At 33.9% G+C, this 15,728-nt stretch overlaps 1 protein-coding gene across 5 annotated transcripts in view; it reads left to right on the top strand.

Moving 5' to 3' along the window:
* Positions 1–15,728, top strand: part of LOC143023531 (caspase-8-like) — a 133,189-nt gene that overhangs the window by 64,736 nt on the left and 52,725 nt on the right. The window lies entirely within an intron of this gene.

A 15,728-nucleotide genomic window follows, 5' to 3' on the forward strand; every position in this document is an offset into this window, starting at 1 on the left:
GCTTAGATGTTTATCTAAACGAATCTTAAAGCTTCGAACTGAAGTACATTGCACTGCCTCTACAGGAAGTTTATTACATTCATTAACTACACGGTTGGCGAAGTTGTTTCTACCCACTTCCAAATTGAATCTTTGTCCTGACAGTTTGAATATTTTCCGATTCTCATTCAGTGTAAAAATTTAGTCACTTTTGATGTCAATCCCCTTTCAAGTCACTTCTGAGTGTAATTTTTTTTTTTTTTTTTTTTTTTTTTTTTTTTAAAGGGAAACCAGATTAATACATTTTAGTCGATTTTCGAATGATTTATCTTTTATATTTGGAATCAGTTTTGTGGTTCGCCGTTGTACTTTTTCCAATCTGTCAATGTTTATGAGATTCGGTGACCATATGGAAACAGCATATTCCAAATGTGGACGAACTAACAATTTATATAGCTTGTTAATGAGAGATGGACTTCTGAAGTCAAAAGATCGCACAATCAGTCCTAGAATCTTATTTGCCTTCTCAGAGGTTGAAATACACTGCTTAGATGATTTGAGATCGTTACTGATAATTACGCCGAGATCCTTCTCACTATCCACTTTTGTTAACGAATTTCCAAATAACTTGTAATCGTCCTTACTGTTATTTTTACGTATATGCATAACCTTACATTTACTTGTGTTAAATTTCATTAGCCACTTTTCAGACCATTGCTGTAATTTATCTAAATCTTCTTGAATATCTAATTGATTTAAGTGATCATTTGCCATTAGCACAATTTTGTATCAGCAGCAGATTTGGAGACAATAGATTTTAGTAAGTGATCTATATCATTTATATATACTACGAATAGAAGTGGCCCAAGAACGAAAACCTGAGGAACTACACTCGTAACAGTTTTCCATCAAGAAGGTTTTCAAAAAAAAAAAAAAAAATAATTCAATCATTCAACCAATATCTAGTCCAACCTAATAGGCTACCACTTAATCCAAGTGAAGCTAATTTAGTAAGTAGCCTTTCGTGTGGGACGGTGTCAAAAGCTTTTGCAAAGTCTAAATATATTAAATCTATATTGTTTCTTTTATCATAATACGAGATGATTGTGTTGTAGAATTCGAGTAAGTTAGTCACACAAGAACGTTTCCGTCTGAAACCATACTGGCTATCATTTATCAAACAGTTACTTTCTAAATGATGTTCGATAGCATCTCTGATGATAGTTTCCATCCTTTTTCCTACGATTGAAGTCAAACTTATAGGCCTGTAGTTATTTGGTTTCTTTTTGTCACTTTTTTGAATATGGGAGTAACGTTAGCTAGCTTCCATTCTCTTGGGACATCTCCGGATACGATGGATTTCTTGAAAATTATTTCTAATGGAACAACAATGTAATTTTTCATTTCCTTTAAGATTCTTGGATACCAACCATCAGGACCGCGTGTTTTATTAACTTTGAGTTTTTCTATACACCTTTTATTTATTTTTTTATTTATTTTTTTATTTATTGTAGTAAGTTCACCCTAGACTTTTCACAAGTTTCAATTTGGAGTTCACTTTGAGGTGTTTCGTTTACAAATACTAAGCTAAAATAGTTGTTTAAAAATCACACATTCCTTCGTTTGAATACTCTAGTTGACCGTCAGTAGATAATAGTGGGCCAATGTGATTCCTAATAACCTTTTTGTCTCTAATGTAACTATAGAATTCTTTGGATTTATCAGCGATATTCATTTCGTATTGTCGTTTTCGTTTTTTTATTGTCTTTTTTAAATCTCCCTGTATTATCACATAACTTTGATAGTCATTAGGTGCACCCAAGTACTTGCATTTCTTAAAAGCCTGTCTCTTTTTAGCAATACTTTTTTCAGTTTCTTTGTCGGGCCATTTTAATTTGGGGGGCGTTTGTCCTTAAACAGGATGTAATTATGAATCATCTTATTAAGCTTATTTTGAAATATTTCCCACATCTGATCTACAGGTCTTTAGCTTAATTTTGCCTCCCAATCTGTAAGCTGAAGCTCCTGACGTAATCCTATGAACTGAGCTTTACTAAAATCGGGTATTTTAGATACACAAGTGTCTATTCTAAAATTTATTAGCAGTTTGAATATAAGTTGTGATCGCTATTTGCATTGTTGTTGTCTTTCGAGATGTAGCGTTGTGTTCTCAGTGACCGGTAAGGTATATAATCCAGTACTTAAATAACTATAGTTTTAGCACAAAATGGAGGAAAGTAAAGAAGAAAAACAATCAACGAACCAACAGAGAGAGAATTAGACATGAGTAGAGTGGAGTCACCACTGGGAGTATTCCCTAAGAGAACGTATATAAACGTCACTCCGAGGACGACTCAGAGGTATGATAATATTTTTTTTCGGGATTTCAGAGGGAAAGGGGAGTAATAGAAAAAAATATGGACACGGAAAGAGATACTAGGATTAGCAGGGCACTAAGGAATCGAGACATCAACGACTTGGCAGATGAATTAATAGATTTGAAATTAGACCATAGAGCTTTGCAATTAGAGATGTCAAACTTGCGCAGAACCAACGAGGAAATAATCAGAGAATGAAATCATCTAAAAAGTGAATTAAGTATGGTTAAAAGAGGAAATGAAAGAAAGGAAAATGAGGATAGAAACAAAAACGAAGAACTAAAGAAAGAGGTCAAAGAACAACTATAAGCAGTGACCGAAAAGATGGGAGAATCAATCAAAGAGACAGACCATATTTGAAAAAAAAAAAAAAAAAAATCAGTGGAAACAGGAACGCGAAAAAAAAAATCTCTTTCAAAGAAATAGTACAACAGCAGGTAGAAGAGAATGCGAAGGAAACAGTAATTAAGGTAATAAAAGAAAAGAAAAAATGGGCGAGAGACACAATGGATGAAAAGAAGTGCATTGTGGTTTACAGTATCAAAGAAAAACATAGTGTACATAAATACCAAAAAGAAAAAGAAGAGAAAGAAATTGCGAAGGAAATACTGAAAGCGGTTCAGGCGAGGGTCAGGAGTTGGATAAGGAAATCGATGACGTGCATAGTATGGGTACATACTACAAAGAAAAAAATTATATGCCAATGAAAATAAAACTAAGTACTTAAATGATAGCTGAAGAGATACTATCAAAAAGCGGCAAAACTAGCAGTGGAAATTGCAAAAACGTGTGGATAAAAAACGAAATGAACGATGGGGAAATAGAGAAAGATAGGGCACTAATAAATAAATCTAAGAAAAGAAATAGAGAAGATTGGAGACTGAAAAGAAAAAATAGTGCTGGATCTGAGAAAAAAAAGGTATATCAGAAATATGAAAAAAGAGAAGAAAAGAAAAAATTAAAAGGGCTTACGTAAGTGTTGGTATAACAAAAAGTATAGTGATGCTAAAGATAAAAGAGACATAGCCTGGAAAAGATGTGAAAAGGTTAAAAAAAAAAAAAAAGACCAAATGGCAGACATCAAACTGAGAAATGAATATGTTGATATACGTTAAGAGGAAAAAAGAAATTACGAAAAAGATATAACAGACAAATGCAAAGACGAACCCAAACTATTTTACAGATATGTAAATGACAAAATTGGAATACGCAGCGTCTGCATGGACACCTAGTAAAAAAAAAAAAAAAAAAAAAAAAAAAAAAAAAAAAAAAAAAAAAAAAAAAAAAAATCAAAGACCATCGACAAAGATGGCACCAACAATTTGCAATTTGACATACGAACAAAGATTGGACAAACTAAAATTACCAACCCTAGAAGAAAGAAGAGAAAGAGGTGATTTGCTAACCATTTAGAGAAGAGATCTGAAAAAGAATAGCTTTCCATACAAAGTAATAGATATCTGGAACAAACTGAAAGAGGAAATAGTGAGTGCTAAAACTATACATAATTTTGAAAATAAGCTGGATGCGGAAAGATACAACAGCTGGTCATTCCGAGCATACCTCTTCTCCCGCAAGATTCAACTAGGTAAATACAACTAGGTAAATACACATACACACACACTCACACACACACACACACACACACACACACACACACACACACACACACACACACACACACACACACACACACACACACACACACACGCGCGGTGGCATAGTTGGTAGAGCGCTGAACTGGGAAGCAGAAATGCTCCCAGCACCCAGTTCGAATTCTGCCCAGGGCCGAAATTATTTCGGTATCCCTGTGCCTCGGGTCGTTACTCTGACTCTCGTGGGCGGGGAGTTGGGTGTGTGTGTGTGTGCAAGGTCATAGCATTACCCATAGATCGGACTTACGAGCTCTGAGCTCTCTTCCAGGAGGGAATAGCTGTCGATCACGAGTCCAACACGTGATCCAAAGACCAAGTGAATACACACACGCACACACACACACACACACACACACACACACACACACACACACACACACACACACACACACACACACACACACACACACACACACTTCAACGAACGGACGGCTTAGAGGACGTTCTGAAGAAAAAGTGAAATTTCGTGGATCCCGAAGCAAAGGAAGTACCTATTGTATTTACAGGGTGGGGGGAAATTGCTCGTGGTGTAGGGGATAGTGAGGAAAAAGGAGAATGGGAGGGATTACTGAGGGAAATGGAGGGAAATGAGGAAGGTGAGGACTTGGCCCAGGCAGGCAGACGCCATCTAAACAAAAGAGGTCCGGACCAATTTAGCGAAGACGAAATGTCTAACAAAAATGTAAAGATCAGAAGTATAGATAAGAGCAATACAGTAGAAGGTGATGAGAATATTTTCCAGGGATTTAAAGAGGGTGGGGGGGGACACAACCCCCCCCCCCGATTAACAAGACTAGAAGAGAAGCTCGATAAGATGATCGAGCACTGGGAACTTAGGTTCGGTCACGTTAACAACATTGTGCAGAGGGTTGAAAAATTGGAAGAACTAGAGAAGGCGAACAAAAACTTAACTAAGGAAATTGAAGAATTAAAAAAAAACAGTTAAAAGAAGTAAAAGAGGAGAATAAAGTCTTAAAGGAGAATAATAAGGACAACAAGTAGGGTTGGAAAAAAAAATCAAGAAAACAGTAAAGTTGCATTTACTGACATAATCAAACAGCAAATGAAAGAACAAACTGAAGACTCAGTTATTAAAGTGATGAGACAGAAGGAGAATATAGTAAGAGACTTAGCAGATAGAAAGAAATGTATAATTATATTAGGAATGGAAGAGAAACATAACCCAGATAGAACCACAAGAACCAAAGAGGAAAATGAAAAAGTAAGAAATTTACTAGAATTAGTTCAGGAAGATGAGCCAGAAATAATGAAACAAATCTAAGAGAAATTCAGGCTTGGGAAATGTAGTACAGACAAGACCAGACCAATTAAGATTAAATTCAGGTCACAAACGACGGCAGAGAATATCTTATCCAAAACAGGGAAACTAGCAACAAGTGAACAATATAAAAAGGTATGGATAAAAAGAGAAATGAATAAAGAGGAAAGAGAGGAGGAAATAAAGAAAAGACATGAAGCTAAGAAAAAAAACGAGACCAGAACGGAGACAAAAAAACAAGAATTCTACTGGAGAGTAGTGAATATGAAATTGAAGAAATGGAAAATAACAGGGAGAAACACAAAAGAAACAGAGAATACAATGGAAATAACAGAAAGTTAAAAGTATCCTACACAAATATAGATGGATTAATAACAGGACTGAATGAACTGAACAAATATCTGAAAGAAAAAGATCCAGACATAATGGTCCACTACCACCCAACAGCATAGGACACAATGCATATAATTATTGGATCAGAAACAGAGAGAAAAAACAAGGGGGTGGAGTTATGTTCCTGACTAAGAAGGATATAAGCGTGAAGAGTGTCACATATGGGAACAATAGAGTAGAGATGATTATGATAGAGGTAGAAGATAGAGATAAGAAGAGCAGAAAGTTTGTAATAAACTACGTGCCCCCAAAAACAGCCTCGTGGGAAGAGAATGAACATAAAAGCATGTTAGAAGACACAAGAATAACACTAAACAAGATAATGGAAGATGGAGGAAGAATAGTTATGATGGGCGACTATAATTGCAAAGAAATCTGCTGGGAAGAAGACTCATGGGGAAGTGTTCTACTTGAGATGATTACTGACCACACAATGACACAATGGATCCAAGAGAATACTAGGTATAGAAATGAAGAACCATCCAGACTAGACCTAATAATCACATCAGAACCTGAAATAGTGGAAAAGATAGAATACCAGGCACCAATAAGCAAAAGTGACCACATACTGATAGAACTAGAACTAAATGAGAAAAAATACATGAAAAGAAATTAACAATATAGAAAAGGAAGATTGATGTATGAAAAAGCAAATTTTGATAAAATAAGAGAATTCTTCCAAAATGAAAAGTGGGAAAGAATACACAAAGAAGATACAACAGTAGAAGAGAAATGGAATATTTTGACAAAAATCTATAAAAAAGGAGTGGAAAAGTAAGTCCCAAGACAAAAACAAGAAAAAGAATATGTAAAGTGCTGGTACAATAAAAGTTGTAGGGAGATAAAAGACAAAAGAGACAAAGCCTGGGCCAAATGGAAGAAAAACAGAAGACCAGAAAAATGGAAAATATATACTTGTTATAGAAATGAATATGTACAAGCGTGCAGAGAGGAAAAGAGAAAATATGAAAAAGATGTCATAGAAAAATGTAAAGATCAACCAAAACTATTCTACAGATTTGTAAACAACAAACTGAAAAACAAACAAGACTTGGAGAAATTAAGACAAGAGGGAGTTGAATACACAGAGGAAATTGAAATGGCGGAAATTATGAACAAACATTTTAAATCTGTGTTTACAAGGGAGAACATACAACCTGAAGAGATTGAATGGAAAGAGAAAGTCCCCCTTATGAAAGAAATAGAAGTAACAAAGAATGAAATATTGAAACACTTGAGTAATCTTGATGTCAGAAAATCACATGGACCAGATGAAATAGCAAACTGGATTTTGAAAGAATGCAGGAATGAAGTGGCAGACATAATACACAGCATAATAAACAGTTCCTTGAAAGAAGGTAAAGTTCCAGAAGATTGGAAAAAAGCAAATATAGTACCTATATATAAAGGGGGAAATAAAGAAGACTCTAACAACTGTAGGTCAGTCTCTCTAACAAGTACAATAGCAAAAATTTGTGAAAGAATTGTCAAAAATAGATGGGTAAAATATTTAGAAAAAAACAACGTGCTAAATCCAAGACAATTTGGATTCAGACAAGGACGATCATGCGTCGCCAATTTAATATGTTTCTATTCAAGGTTAATAGATATAATACAAGAAAGAGATGGATGGGCTGATTGTGCATTTCTAGACCTAAATAAGCTTTTGACAAAGTACCACATAAGAAGTTGCTTAAGAAATTAGAAACTGAAGGAGGAATACAGGGCAAACTGCTTAAATGGATGGAAGACTTTTTGCAAGAAAGAAAAATGAGAGTAGTGATAAGAGACCAACACTCAAAATGGGATGACGTAATAAGCGGTGTTCCACAAGGAACAGTTCTGGCCCCAATAATGTATGCTATATATATTAATGATATGGATGAAGAAATTGAAAGCTATATGAGCTTCTTTGCAGATGATGCAAAACTATTGAAAAAAGTGAACACGGAAGAAGATTGTGAATCACTTCAGAGAGATCTAAATAAAGTACAGGAATGGAGTAGGAAGTGGGAGATGGAGTTCAATACAAGGAAGTGTAGTATAATGGAATTTGGAAAAAGTAAAAACAGAATAACAGGATCATATAAATTGGGAGAAGAAGGAATAAAAATAGTAGAAAATGAAAAAGACCTGGGAGTCATTGTTATGAATAATATGTCACCTGAGAAACATATAAATAAGATTTTTGGAGAAATCTATAATTTAATAAGAACAATCAAAGTTGCATTTACATACCTGGATGAAGAAATGGTGAAGAAAATTCCAATCACCCTGATAAGACCAAGATTGGAATATGCAGGAACGATATGGTCACCAAGTACAAAAAAATGTATAAAAAAACTTGAAAGAATACAAAGAGCAATTACAAAATTGGCACCTACACTCTCAAAACTATCATATGAAGAGAGACTAGCAAAACTTGAACTACAGACACTAGAGCAAAGAAGAGGGAGAGGAGATTTGATAGCTATTTACAGAATCATGAAAGGCATAGAAATTACTGATAGAGAGAATCTGATAAAATGGGATGACAGAAATACAAGAGGACATGGAAAGAAAATCGAAAAAGACAGCTATAGAAGAGACCTGAAAAAGAACAGCTTTCCTCACAGAGTAATAGACAGTTGGAACAAGTTAGATGAGAAAGTGGTGTGTGCAAAAACAATATATGAATTTAAAAATAGTTTAGATAAAACGAGATATGAAAACGGGACCCCACGAGCATAGCTCCCCTTCCCGTAGAATACAACTAGGTAAATACAACTAGGTAAATACACACACACACACACACACACACACACACACACACACACACACACACACACACACACACACACATAGGAAGTGGGAGATGGAGTTCAATACTAAAAAGTGTAGTATAATGGAATTTGGAAAAAGCAAAAACAGAATAACAGGATCATATAAATTGGGAGAAGAAGGAATAAAAAAAGTAGAAAATGAGAGGGACCTGGGAGTCATTGTTATGAATAATGTCACCTGAGAAACATATAAATAAGTTTTTTGGAGAAACTTATAATTTAATAAGAACAATCAAAGTGGCATTTACATACCTGGATGAAGAAATGGTGAAGAAAATTCTAATCACTCTGATAAGACCAAGATTGGAATATGCAGGAACGATGTGGTCACCAAGTACAAAAAAATGTATAAAAAAAAAACTTGAAAGAATACAAAGAGCAATTACAAAATTGGCACCTACACTCTCAAAACTATCATATGAAGAGAGACTAGCAAAACTTGAACTACAGACACTAGAGCAAAGAAGAGAGAGAGGAGATTTGATAGCTATTTACAGAATCATGAAAGGCATTAAATTATTGATAGAGAGAATCTGATAAAATGGGATGACAGAAATACAAGAGGACACGGAAAGAAAATCAAGAAAGACAGCTACAGAAGCGATGTGAAAAAGAACAGCTTTCCTCACAGAGTAATAGACAGTTGGAACAAGTTAGATGAGAAAGTGGTGTGTGCAAAAACAATACATGAATTTAAAAATAGTTTAGATAAAATGAGATATGAAGACGGGACACCACAAGCATAGCTCCCCTTCCCGTAAAATACAACTAGGTAAATACAACTAGGTAAATACACATGCGAGAGACACAAACGTAAACGGAGGTGGGTGAACGGCTAGAAACGAGCTCTTGTACAGCGCTTTTTCTATAACAACAAAAAGAAACACCAAGTTGTAATTACGAAAGAGAAGCAGTCGTGTTTATCGAGTGACCGTAATGGTCAAATAAGTTTCAAATAAAGAGTGTACTAAGTACGCAAAATGGAGAAAAAAAAAGAAAGAAAGAAGAAAAAAGAGAGGTTTGGACATGAGCAGAGTCGAGTCAGCGCTAGGGGTGAAAAAAAAAAAATGATTGATGCCCCGAAATAAACTCAAAGGTGTGACACCAGTGGTTTTTTTTTTTTTCTTTTCTTTTTTTAGGATAAAAAAAAAAAAGATTATTAGGTAGAGGTTTAGATGTGGAAAGAGAAACCAGATATAAAACTGTACTAAGAAATCGGGATATTGCTGATTTAATGGAGGAATTAATAGATTTGAAAGATGAATATAGGGCAATATACAGAGAGATCAACCAACTACGAAGAGATGAATTAGATATGGTCAGAAGTGATAACGAAAGAATGAAAAATGAAGATAAGAGTAAAAATGAGACGTTGAAAAAAGAAGTCAAAGAACAAATACAAGTAGTGACCGAGAAAATAGGAGAAATAATTAAGGAGACAGATCTCCTAGAAATAAAGAATCAATGGAAGCTAAAACAAGAAAATCAGAAAATAACCTTTAAAGAAATAGTACAACAACAGGTAGAGGAAAATGCTAAAGAGACGGTAATTAAAGTACCGGTAATTAAAGAAAAGGAAAAACTGGGTAAGATACACAGTTGATAAAAAAAAATGCATTGTGGTTTATGGTGTTAAAGAAAAACATAGTGTACACAGATACCAAAGATAAAAAGAAGAGAAAGAAATTGCAAGAGCAATTCTGAAAGAGATACAAAAGGAGGGACAAATAATGGACAAATAAATAGAAGTACACAGAATGGGACATTACTTTAGAGGAAAACAGTATAGGCCACTAAAACTCAAACTAAGGTCTCAAATGATAGCTGAAGTACTATCAAAAACAGCAAAAATGGCAGATAGGGAAAATTACAAAAATGTATGAAAAAAAATGAGCGATAAGGATAAAGAGAAAGAAAAGACAATTAGAAATGAATAATAATAAAAAAAAACAAGAGTAGAACGAAGACTGAAAAAACTTTTTTTTTTTGAGAGAGAGAGAGAGAGCGAGAGAGAGAGTATTGGACCTGAGGCTGAGAAAATGGTACATAAAAAAACGCAATAAGAGAGAGAGAGAGAGAGAGAGAGAGAGAGAGAGAGAGAGAGAGAGAAATATATACTAATATAGACGGCATAATTTCAGGACTAGGCTAATTAAACGAGTATCTGTCGGTAGAGAAACCAGACATAATGGGAATTGCGGAGACAAAATTAAAAGGACCACTACCATCAAATATTGTTGGACAAGGTCTATACAACCATTAGGTGAAAAATAGAAAGGAGAAACAGGGTGGAGGAGTCATGTTTTGACTAAGAAAGGGTAAATCTGACAAAGACAGAAAGAAAAAAATAATGTGGAACTGATTATGATTAAAGTTGAAAACAGAGACATGAAAAGTAGAAAAATTTCAGTAATATATGTGCCCCCAAAACACGGTCTTAGACAGATAGTGATAATTCCAAAATTTTGGAAGACACAAACAATACATTATTTGAATTACTGATAGGAGGAAACATAGTAATTATGGGTGACTTTGATTTCAAAAGAAATATGTTGGGAAGAAATGATAGTCAAAGGTGGAGAAGACCTTTGGGGAAATACACTACAGGATATGACAATTAAATACACATTGACTCAATGGGTAAAGAAAAATACCAGATATAGAAACAATGAAGAAACGTCAAGACTAGATTAATATTTAGATCAGAGACTGAAATCGTAGACACTAGACACCAATTGGGAAGAGTGACCACATACTAATAGAGTTCAAACTAAAAGAACGGATTGATTTGAGAAGAAATGAGAAACATGGAAAAGGAAAACTAATGTACAACAAAACGGATTTTGAGAAACTTAGACAATTCTTCCAAAATGCAAACTGAGAAAACTTCTTAAATGAAGAAACAAAGATGGAAGAGAAATGGAACATGTTAAAAGAAAATTATAATGAGGGAATAGACAAATACGTACCAAAGGAGAAACAAAAACTGGTGTACATAAAGTGTTGGTACAACAAAAAACGAAATGAGGCTAAAGAAAGAAGAGACAAAGCCCTGAAAAGATAGAAAAGAAGACCAAAAAAAAAAAAAAAAAAAAAAAAAAAACCACCAAGTGGCAAATATACATTAACCTAAGAAATTAATATGTAAAAATACGCAGGGAAGAAAAGAGAAACTATGAAAAGGTCATAATAAAAATACAAAGACTAACCTAAACTATTAAACTATTTTACAGGTATGTGAATGATAAACTGAAAGATAAACATGAAATAGTGAAACTGCGTCAGGGGAATAATGAATATATAGGTGATGTAGAAATGGCTGATATTATGAACAAACATTTTAAATCTGTATTCACAATTGAAAATACACAAAATTTGGAGGAAAGATTAAACATTTGTAAGAGAATAATATACAAAATCCAAAACAATTTGGATTTAGACGTAGATCATGTGCCACAAACTTGATTTGCTTTTACTCAAGGCTAATATAAATAATACAAAAAAGGGACGGATGGGCTGATTGTACCTTCTTAGATTTACAAAAAAAAAAAAAAAAAAAAAACATTTGACAAAGTACCACACAAAAAGCTACTAAGAAAATTTGAAACAATAGGTGGAGTACAAGGAAAGTTACTGGAATGGATGAAAGATGTCTTGAACGGGAGAAAAATGAAAGTGGTACTTGAAGACAAGAACTCGACCTGAGAAGAAATGATAAGTGGAATCACACAAGGTTCTGTATTGGCTCCAATAATGTTTGCCATATATATAAATGACATGGATGAAGGTGTGGAATGTTATATGAACTTCTTTGCAGATGATGCAAAACTACTAAAGAGAGCAAGTACAGAGGAAGGTTGTAGGTCACTACAAAAATATCTGGATAAAGTCTGGGAATGGAGTCAAAAGTGTGAAGTAAACTTCAACATTGAATGAAGTGGCAGACATAATACATAGCATAATAAACAGTTCCTTGAAAGAAGGTAAAGTTCCAGAAGATTGGAAAAAAGCAAATATAGTACCTATATATAAAGGGGGAAATAAAGAAGACCCTAACAACACCTATAGGCCAGTCTCTCTAACAAGTACAATAGCAAAAATTTGTGAAAGAATTGTCAAAAATAGATGGGTAAAATATTTAGAAAAAAAAAACAACGTGCTAAATCCAAGACAATTTGGATTCAGACAAGGACGATCATGCGTCACCAATTTAATATGTTTCTATTCAAGGCTAATAGATATAATACGAGAAAGAGATGGATGGGCTGATTGTGCATTTCTAGACCTAAAAAAAGCTTTTGACAAAGTACCATATAAGAAGTTGCTTAAGAAATTAGAAACTGAAGGAGGAATACAGGGCAAACTGCTGAATTGGATGGAAGACTTTTTGCAAGAAAGAAAAATGAGAGTAGTGATAAGAGACCAACACTCAAAATGGGATGAAGTAATAAGCGGTGTTCCACAAGGAACAGTTCTGGCCCCAATAATGTTTGCTATATATATATTAATGATATGGAACTGAAAGCTATATGAGCTTCTTTGCAGATGATGCAAAACTATTGAAAAAAGTGAACACGGAAGAAGATTGTGAATCACTACAGAGAGATCTAAATAAAGTATGGGAATGGAGTAGAAAGTGGGAGATGGAGTTCAATACAAAGAAGTGTAGTATAATGGAATTTGGAAAAAGTAAAAATAGAATAACAGGATCATATAAATTGGGAGAAGAAGGAATAAAAATAGTAGAAAATGAAAAAGACCTGGGAGTCATTGTTATGAATAATATGTCACCTGAGAAACATATAAATAAGATTTTTGGAGAAACCTATAATTTAATAAGAACAATCAAAGTTGCATTTACATACCTGGATGAAGAAATGGTGAACAAAATTCTAATCACCCTGATAAGATCAAGATTGGAATATGCAGCAACAATATGGTCACCAAGTACAAAAAAATGTATAAAAAAAACTTGAAAGAATACAAAGAGCAATTACAAAATTGGCACCTACACTCTCAAAACTATCATATGAAGAGAGACTAGCAAAACTTGAACTACAGACACTAGAGCAAAGAAGAGGGAGAGGAGATTTGATAGCTATTTACAGAATCATGAAAGGCATAGAAATTACTGATAGAGAGAATCTGATAAAATGGGATGACAGAAATACAAGAGGACATGGAAAGAAAATAAAAAAAGACAGCTATAGAAGAGATGTGAAAAAGAACAGCTTTCCTCACAGAGTAATAGACAGTTGGAACAAGTTAGATGAGAAAGTGGTGTGTGCAAAAACAATATATGAATTTAAAAAATAGTTTAGATAAAACGAGATATGAAAACGGGACACCTCGAGCATAGCTTCCCTTCCCGTAAAATACAACTAGGTAAATACACACGTCGATCGTCACAGTGTCAAGACGTCTCAACCAGAGCTCTCGAGAAACAATGTATGTATGTATGTATGTATGTATGTATAACAGGAAACCTAGTTTGTATTAAATGGGAAGGGGAATATCTGTGGATGCCCGTGATGATCTTATGTAGTATGAAAAATTAATATTAAAGAAAATGAAAATGAATCGAAACACACCAGGAAATGGCGATGGAGTTGAACCCAACGTAAATATTGGAAGAGCAGAGACTCCTACTGGTATGATGAAGAAGAATTTTTTCTGGATTTGATAAACATGACAGAAGACTGAGTAGAAAAATAGATATAGAAAAGGAGATGAGATCATGGAATCAAGAGATTATGGAGCTAAAGTAAGAAATCATGCACCTAAAGAATGAGTACAACGAAACCTACAAAGAACTGAGGAACAACAAAGGAAATGCGGAAATAGATAATGAGGTAAGTGAATTTAGAAAATAAATAATCAAAGTAAAAAGTGAAAATGAAAGGATGAAAAAATATATATATATACCACCAACAGTAAGATCTAAAAAAAAAAAAAAAAAAAAAAAAAATGAATTAAACAAATTAAAGCGGTGACCGAGAAGGTTAAACGAAATATAGGAGAGGAAGACTTACATCAATTCAGAAAAGAATGAAAAAATTACCATGAAAGCCAAGAGGTAGCTCTTAAAGAAATTCACGAGAATATCAAAGACACAGTTATCAAAGTAATTAAAGAGAAAGAAAATTGGGTTAGAGATACCGTAGACAAAAAAAAAAAAAAAAAAAAAATGCATAATAATATATGGTATAAAGAAAAAACGTAACCTAGTTGGGCACTTAGAGAAAAAGAAGAGGAGGAAATAGCAAGAAAAATTCTGAAAGCAGTACAAAACGAAGAACAAGGAATAGAGAAGGAAATAGAAGTGAATAGTTTGGGCAATACTCAAAAGAAAAAAATCGAACTCTAAAGATCAAATTAAGGTCGCAAAAGGTAGCAGAAATATTAGTAAAAGCAAGAAGGTTGCAAAATAGTGAAAACTAAGTATATGAATAACAAAAAAGAATGATGAGTAAAAAGAGAGAAAAAAAGAGAGAGAGAGAGAGAGAGAGAGAGAGAGAGAGAGAGAGAGAGAGAGAGAGAGAGAGAAAATAAGGGAGATGGAAAAGAAGGAATTCTATTGGAAAATGGTATATTAAAAAAAAACAAAAAACGAAAGGAACAGAGAACAAGACAAAGAAAGTATAAAATTGACTTAAACTAGCATAGACGGTTTGCTCTCAGGAAATTAAATTATTATCTCAGAAGAAAAACCAGATAAATGGAAATTGTGGAAATTGTGGAAATTGTGGAAAAACAGGGTGGAATAGTCATGTTATTGACTAAGAAAAAATTAAATGTGACGAGGGTTACAGAGGGAGAAAACAGTGTGGAAATGGTCATCATAAAAGTTAAAAATAGTGGCATGAAAAGTAGAAAGTTTGTGGTGACTTATGTGCCCACAAAAACGGGTTCTTGGAAAGAGAGCGAGTATTCTAAAATGTTAAAAGACACAAGGTATTCATTAAATGATATGCTGAAGAATGGAGGAAACGAAGTACTCATGGGTGATTTTAACGGCAAAGAAATATGTTAGGAAGAGATGATAGTGAAAGGTGGAGAGGACCTTTAGGGAAATATATTACTTGACATGACTATAGAATATACAATGACACAATGGGTAAAAAAAAACATATAGTAATAATGAAGAACCGTCAAGACTAGATCTAATATTAACACCAGAGCCTGAAATTTGAATAAAGTTTAATACAAAGCACCAATTGGA

This window comes from Oratosquilla oratoria, unplaced genomic scaffold (genome assembly GCF_046742065.1).
Source record: "Oratosquilla oratoria isolate Oo_2021 unplaced genomic scaffold, ASM4674206v1 SCAFFOLD50, whole genome shotgun sequence".
NCBI lineage: Eukaryota > Metazoa > Arthropoda > Malacostraca > Stomatopoda > Squillidae > Oratosquilla > Oratosquilla oratoria.